This window comes from Mytilus californianus, unplaced genomic scaffold (assembly GCF_021869535.1).
Source record: "Mytilus californianus isolate M0D057914Y unplaced genomic scaffold, xbMytCali1.0.p SCAF_22, whole genome shotgun sequence".
In the NCBI taxonomy this organism is placed as follows: domain Eukaryota; kingdom Metazoa; phylum Mollusca; class Bivalvia; order Mytilida; family Mytilidae; genus Mytilus; species Mytilus californianus.
Genome location: NW_026262671.1, coordinates 5,183,515 through 5,190,449, shown reverse-complemented (window position 1 = coordinate 5,190,449; position 6,935 = coordinate 5,183,515).

The following is a 6,935-nucleotide window of genomic DNA, read 5'->3' as shown; positions in this document are numbered from 1 at the left end:
AGTGAGACAACTATCCACCAAAAGATTTAGCATGAATTGGATGTAAGCAATTATAGGCAACCGAACGACCTCCAACAATGAGAAAAATCCATACCATTAAGTCGGTTTTAAAAGGCCCCTCCATGAAGAATGTGAAACAATTCAAACGAGAAAACAAACGGCTTAATGTACAACAAAACAATTTACAAAAACCAAAAATGACATACAAATGAACATGACTTAGGACAAACACATAAAGAATGTAACGGGGTTAAATATGTTTGTGAACGCTCAACTCTCCCCCTAACCTAAGACAGTGGTGTAACAGCACAAACTGTACAAATTAGTTGCAATAGGCAGTTTGTTTTCGACTTATGAGTTTGAATGTTCGTTTGGTAACATTCGCCTTTCTGTTTACACTTTGCCAATTATATACTTATAGTGTACTTTGACGGGTATGTGCATGTGATCTTGAGAAATACGCACAAAAACCGGTTGCACTTTGGTTTTTTTTTTTCTACAATTTGGTATGATGGCTATAATGATCGTTCAAGGCAAGCTTTATCAAAGGAGGATGCAATAATGGATTTAGAACATTTATTTTAATATGAACTGTTAACAAAACGAAATTACTATAAAAAATAGTAACAAAAAAAAAAACAAAATCAAAGTCAAATAAAAAAGTCCATAAAACCTGACAAAACCAATGCTCGACCATATCAACTAACCGAAAATATCTTTCATCGTCCTTACTAGGTACAGACATTTTCAATAAAAGGTTATACGAAAGTAGCAAAGTCGTACATTAAATAACTACAATGCAATAAGAATATAATGGATTAAGTTCAAAATAAAGGGCAAGACCATAAAGAATAGAGAAAATAGTCAGAAATATAAAAAAAATAGGGAATAGTGGGGTGCTTAGATATAAAGAAAAGAGAAAATGGGAAAAATAAATAAAGAAAAGAAATTATGTTATAAGAAAATAAATAATAAAGAAATAAGGGACCCCCTTCCCTCCACCCAGACCATCATAAATATAAGATTTTATTTCATATCTGTTAAGAATTAGCTACTCTTAATCTCATAATGGTGTCCCTGAAAATCAGAATGTCAACCCATATGTTATCCCATAGTGTATGCGTATTTTTCAAAAATAAAAGCATTTTAGAATTGAGTTGTAAACTAATCTAATATAGAACCTGACTTGAATTAATTTGCCTTGCAATGTAAAACGACTTATGGATGAAATTTAACTCAGGAACATTAATATAACTTTTTGCAATTCTCTACTTTAAGATTACTTTGACATGCATAAATTGTTAATACTCAAAGCATCAAAAGTTTATTATTAAAGAGCTTCTTATCGTGCACAAAATTCGAATTAAGGCACTCAAAACTTTGACAGTAATTTTTTGCGTCTATATTAATACATAAAAGTCTGCTATTCATTGCATTGAAGTGCACCATTTATCTGAGGATTATTGTTAAAACTTGACAATTTCTAAAAATATTACACAACACGAATGCAGTCTTAATATGGATTTAGAAGCTGTGGCATGATTGCTAATGAGACAACTATCCAACAGAGACCAAATTTTGTAGATGTTATCAACTATGTTTTACACTATAAAAACATATTTATTTATTTTTCATCTGAAAAGTATGGCCCACAGCGTCCCATAAAACGATAAGTCCAAAAGTGGTTTTGGGAAAGTATTGTGGAAAATTGGTTCAATAACACTTAATGTGGAAGTTAAGACCTATCATTTAGTAACTTCTGTATTTACAAGATTAGACATGTATATATTGATAAAAGATTAATTATGTTGTGTTTATGTACTTCCATTTGTGCTTTCCAATTTTAGCTAGCTATAAAACCAGGTTTAACCCATCACTTTCTTCAGAAAAGACATCATTAATATAACAGTTGTTTTCCTCTCGTTCCGTTGGTTGACAACGTTTGATATTGTCAGTTTTTTATTGACCTCCCCTTTTTTAATTTACATTGGAGCTCTGTATTTTTGTTATACCTTTTACATCTTCTTTAAAACAAACTATTTTGTTCATAGTTTTTTTGTGATTATTCGTTAGATTAATAAATGAAAAAAAAAAATGAAAAAAAAATGAGTCTGTTATAAATAAAAATAAGTGTGTGCTTCTAATAGATGTAATGACAAATGTGTATGTATACCCTTTTAAAATTAATACAAATTTACCACGTGTTATCTTTTTTAACCTCGTGTATTTTCCTGACACAAAAACATTCCAAACACATCGATGAGAAAGATTGACTGAAATTGAAACTTCAAAGTTTTACAATCACCATTATATAAATAACACATAGCTGAGAGGGTGATAGAGCAGATTGTTTTGTCAACTGTACATAACAATCATCCGTATTTATTAAAGCGCACACTTGATCAAGCGTCGCCGTGAAGGGTAATTGAGTATTTACCATGGGATAGAGTGAATTGTCTCCCTCGTATTAACCAATTAAAATCTGGCATTTTGACATGAAGTATAACAATACAAATTGGTGGACTGATTAGTTGTGTCTGTGCCTTAAATCACTATAGTGACATGATTTCACGGTCTTAGATCTTTAGATACCGATTGCCTCCTTTTCCTTATTAGAAAATGTTGACTGAGTGTCAATTTATTCGCATGGCGGTTTATACATGCATATGCATGAGACGCTTACCCTGTCGACATTATACGGACTTACTCCTTTTGTGCAAGCGATTCCCTCAGTTTATGTTTTCTTCCCTCTTTTTTTTATCTTCCAAAAAATGTTTGAAATTGCAGCGTCTCCTGCTCTACATGCAAATCCACACTCAGTAAAAATGTCATAATCGGGAACAGGACACAGCCGATTAATTTACAGATCAGACAACTATATCAATTTAGTCAAATGAAGCTATTTAACAAATTTGCGTGTCTTTTAGTAGTTAACTTAGTTAATCCTTAGGTTTTTAAAAGTGTTTCGTGTCTCTCTTGGTTTTTGTTTTCATGATCAGTGTTGCATTTACTGTTGTTTTATTTTTTATTTTTTAATGTCTTTGTCGTCTCTGGCGTAAAAAGCCTTGTTTATCCTTTGTCTTGAAAAACATTGTTTTCTATTATAGTTCTGTTGTATCTCAGTTTTTGAGACTTTACAGAACCGAAGTTTTTTTTTTTTGGTCTTTGACGATGTCTTCGAGTTAGACAAGTGACACTTGTCGCTCCACTTTTGTAAGATACTTATCAATGTTTGGTTTTTTCATTTATAGCGAATGTTGCATTTTCTTCGTAATTTTTTAATACTTGGTGTACTTTGAGCAGATTCAGTATGTTTCATGACAAATTAGAGGAAATTACAACAGATCTAAAAATCACAATATATTATACATAAAACTAGAGTACTTTATATGTATTCTGGCTCATTAAGGTGGTACCGAACACCTTGACTAAAATTAATTTGGCTCGTTTAAATATTTACTTTGACCCTTTCACAAAAATATTAAAATTTCAATAAACTTGAACCACACACTTTATCGGAAAAAAATTCATTGGATATATAGCAGTTTGACAAACACTAATTTTGATCATTGAGAAGCTTAATATTTCCTTAACAAAAGAACGTGATTAAAACGTTATCTCCCTGTAGTGTTATATACATGTACCACTTTTAAAAGGACAGTATGACACTTAAAAGTGCAAGCCGAAGAAAAACAATCCCATGAAACAAACAACGACAAGTTTAGCCACTTTAAGTACTGTAACTCAATGCGACTCAGTAAATTACACAAAGCCGAGTGTTTTGTACACACTTGTCTTCTACCTGATATGTTATTTTGCAAGTTCTATGCTCTAAGTAAAATGAGATTTTATAGATTTGTTGAAATTTCAATTATTTCTTAATATGTGTTACAAACATGCATCTTGGGAGAACGGATTGAACCACATAAATCATTTTTTTTTTGTAATCCAGACTAGAATTTCACTTTAATTAAGAGTGAAAATGGATATAGCTAGGAAGCCAGGATCTCTAAAAGGGAGCGTAATTGCATTTAGCGAAAGAATCAGTGCCGTGCAAATATTTTTGTACAATTTGTGCTAAAATAGATATATTTTCTAACCAAAGACGAGCGATACCAAAGGGACATTCCATCTCAAAAGTCGAAAATAAACTGACAACGCCTTGGCTAAAAAAGAAAAAGACAAACAACAGTACACAAAACACAACATAGAAAACCAAAGACTGAGCAACACGAACCCTACACTGGGGGTGATCTCAGGTGCTACGGAAGGGTAAGCAGATCATACTCCACACGTGGCACCCGTCGTGTTGCTCATGTTAGAACAAACTCAGTGATAAGTCTAATTCGGTAGGTCACATTCGGGGAAAAGGGGACGGGATAGTAGATACTACAATTGGGACATATTCGTTGTCATCTGTGAAACGGATATTCCATAACGGTTAACCAACTGGTGATGGCGTCCGTAAAATTTACGAAAAGACGGTTTCAACATCATCACTTGGAACTATTCGTTTCATAGCTTTCTTGTGAGCAGCAACCCTCTATCAAAGAAATCATGATAGAAAATACAACCCCGCTACGCCCCCTGAATCCGCCACTGATAGCTGCACCAAATTTAACATGCAAGTGAAACAAACTGCCGTTAGGTGACCTATGGTTGTTAACTTCTATGTCATTGTCTCATTGGCAATCATACCACATCTTTTTCTTTTTATATGAAAAAAAAAAAAAACTAAAATTTTATTTATGAAATATACATGGAAACAATGATATATGTATTTTTCAATAAAAAGACCATGTTTTGATTATTATAAAGATCGTAAAACATATAACAATTTATCGTCAACCCATATCAAATAGACATAAACAATTGAACGCACTAATGGTATATTATGGTATTTCGTCCCCATCTTTATTTTCAACAAATTCTTACAGTTTGTTCTAATATGTGCTGTTACAATACTACTAGAGGATAGAGGAGGGTTCAGTGCTATCAAACATGTTTAACCCCGCATAATTATTTCTGCGTCAGACTCTGTCGAAAAGCATGAGATTCAGTGGCTGTCTTGGGTTGCTATTAAATTAGTTTCTCGTTTATTATTTTTGAATTACCAGTTTGTTTTCACGTTGGAATTTTTTCCCATTTTCAAATTTCGAAGAATTTTATAGCTAACTATTATAATACTGTATTGGTTTGCTCATTGTCGAAGGCTATACGTTGAAAATAGTTGTTCACACTCCCTTTCCTTTGTTTTTTTGTGGATAGTTGTCCCATTCAAAGGCAATCATACTATATCTTCTCATTTTGTATACCAATCCTTGCATGTATGATCATTGTTTTCTTTTGATTAAATGCCAAGTTGGTTCAATGACGTCATGAACGTTAATTGTCCTATGACCGGAAACATATGAAAGTCCTTCCATCAATAATTTAATTTTGAATGTAACGCGTCTTCTGATTGGCTGACGTTTGTTTTGTTTATCAGCTCATAGACATAATTTTGTCATGTGACCGTGACGTCATCAACGTTTTTTCATGGTTTACTCCGGTTTAAAATAGAATTTAGAATTAAATTATAAGAAATGACTGTAATATTTTTTCTGTCTACTCGAAATAACATAAAAAATGTGGTGCACACTTTAAAATAACCCGCTACGCGGGTTATTCAGTGTGCACCACATTTTTGATGTTATTTCTTCATAGACAGAAAAAATATTACAGTCATTCCTTAAATATACACGATATTACTGTTGTCTAAACATTAAAAGATGATACGAGAAATAACTTTTATTTATTTCAACAAATATTTTTTACGTGCATCATGTAAGAAGGCACATTTGAGATACAATTGTATTAAGGTGCGAAAGATCGTAACGTTATTACTCATAAAACTTTAAAATAAATGAAGTACACGTGTTACTGTTATCTGCTATATCCGTTAAGTGCTTGTCTGCACTTACTGTGTTTTAATTTATGTTTCTGTTATCTGCTATATCCGTTAAGTGCTTGTCTGCACTTACTGTGTTTTAATTTATGTTACTGTTATCTGCTATATCCGTTAAGTGCTCGTCTGCACTTACTGTGTTTTAATTTATGTTTCTGTTATCTGCTATATCCGTTCAGTGCTTGTCTGCACTTACTGTGTTTTAATTTATGTTTCTGTTATCTGCTATATCCGTTAAGTGCTCGTCTGCACTTACTGTGTTTTAATTTATGTTACTGTTATCTGCTATATCCGTTAAGTGCTCGTCTCCACTTACTGTGTTTTAATTTATGTTTCTGTTATCTGCTATATCCGTTCAGTGCTTGTCTGCACTTACTGTGTTTTAATTTATGTTACTGTTATCTGCTATATCCGTTCAGTGCTCGTCTCCACTTACTGTGTTTTAATTTATGTTTCTGTTATCTGCTATATCCGTTAAGTGCTTGTCTGCACTTACTGTGTTTTAATTTATGTTTCTGTTATCTGCTATATCCGTTCAGTGCTTGTCTGCACTTACTGTGTTTTAATTTATGTTACTGTTATCTGCTATATCCGTTAAGTGCTTGTCTGCACTTACTGTGTTTTAATTTATGTTTCTGTTATCTGCTATATCCGTTAAGTGCTCGTCTGCACTTACTGTGTTTTAATTTATGTTTCTGTTATCTGCTATATCCGTTCAGTGCTTGTCTGCACTTACTGTGTTTTAATTTATGTTACTGTTATCTGCTATATCCGTTAAGTGCTCGTCTCCACTTACTGTGTTTTAATTTATGTTTCTGTTATCTGCTATATCCGTTAAGTGCTTGTCTGTACTTACTGTGTTTTAATTTATGTTTCTGTTATCTGCTATATCCGTTCAGTGCTTGTCTGCACTTACTGTGTTTTAATTTATGTTTCTGTTATCTGCTATATCCGTTCAGTGCTTGTCTGCACTTACTGTGTTTTAATT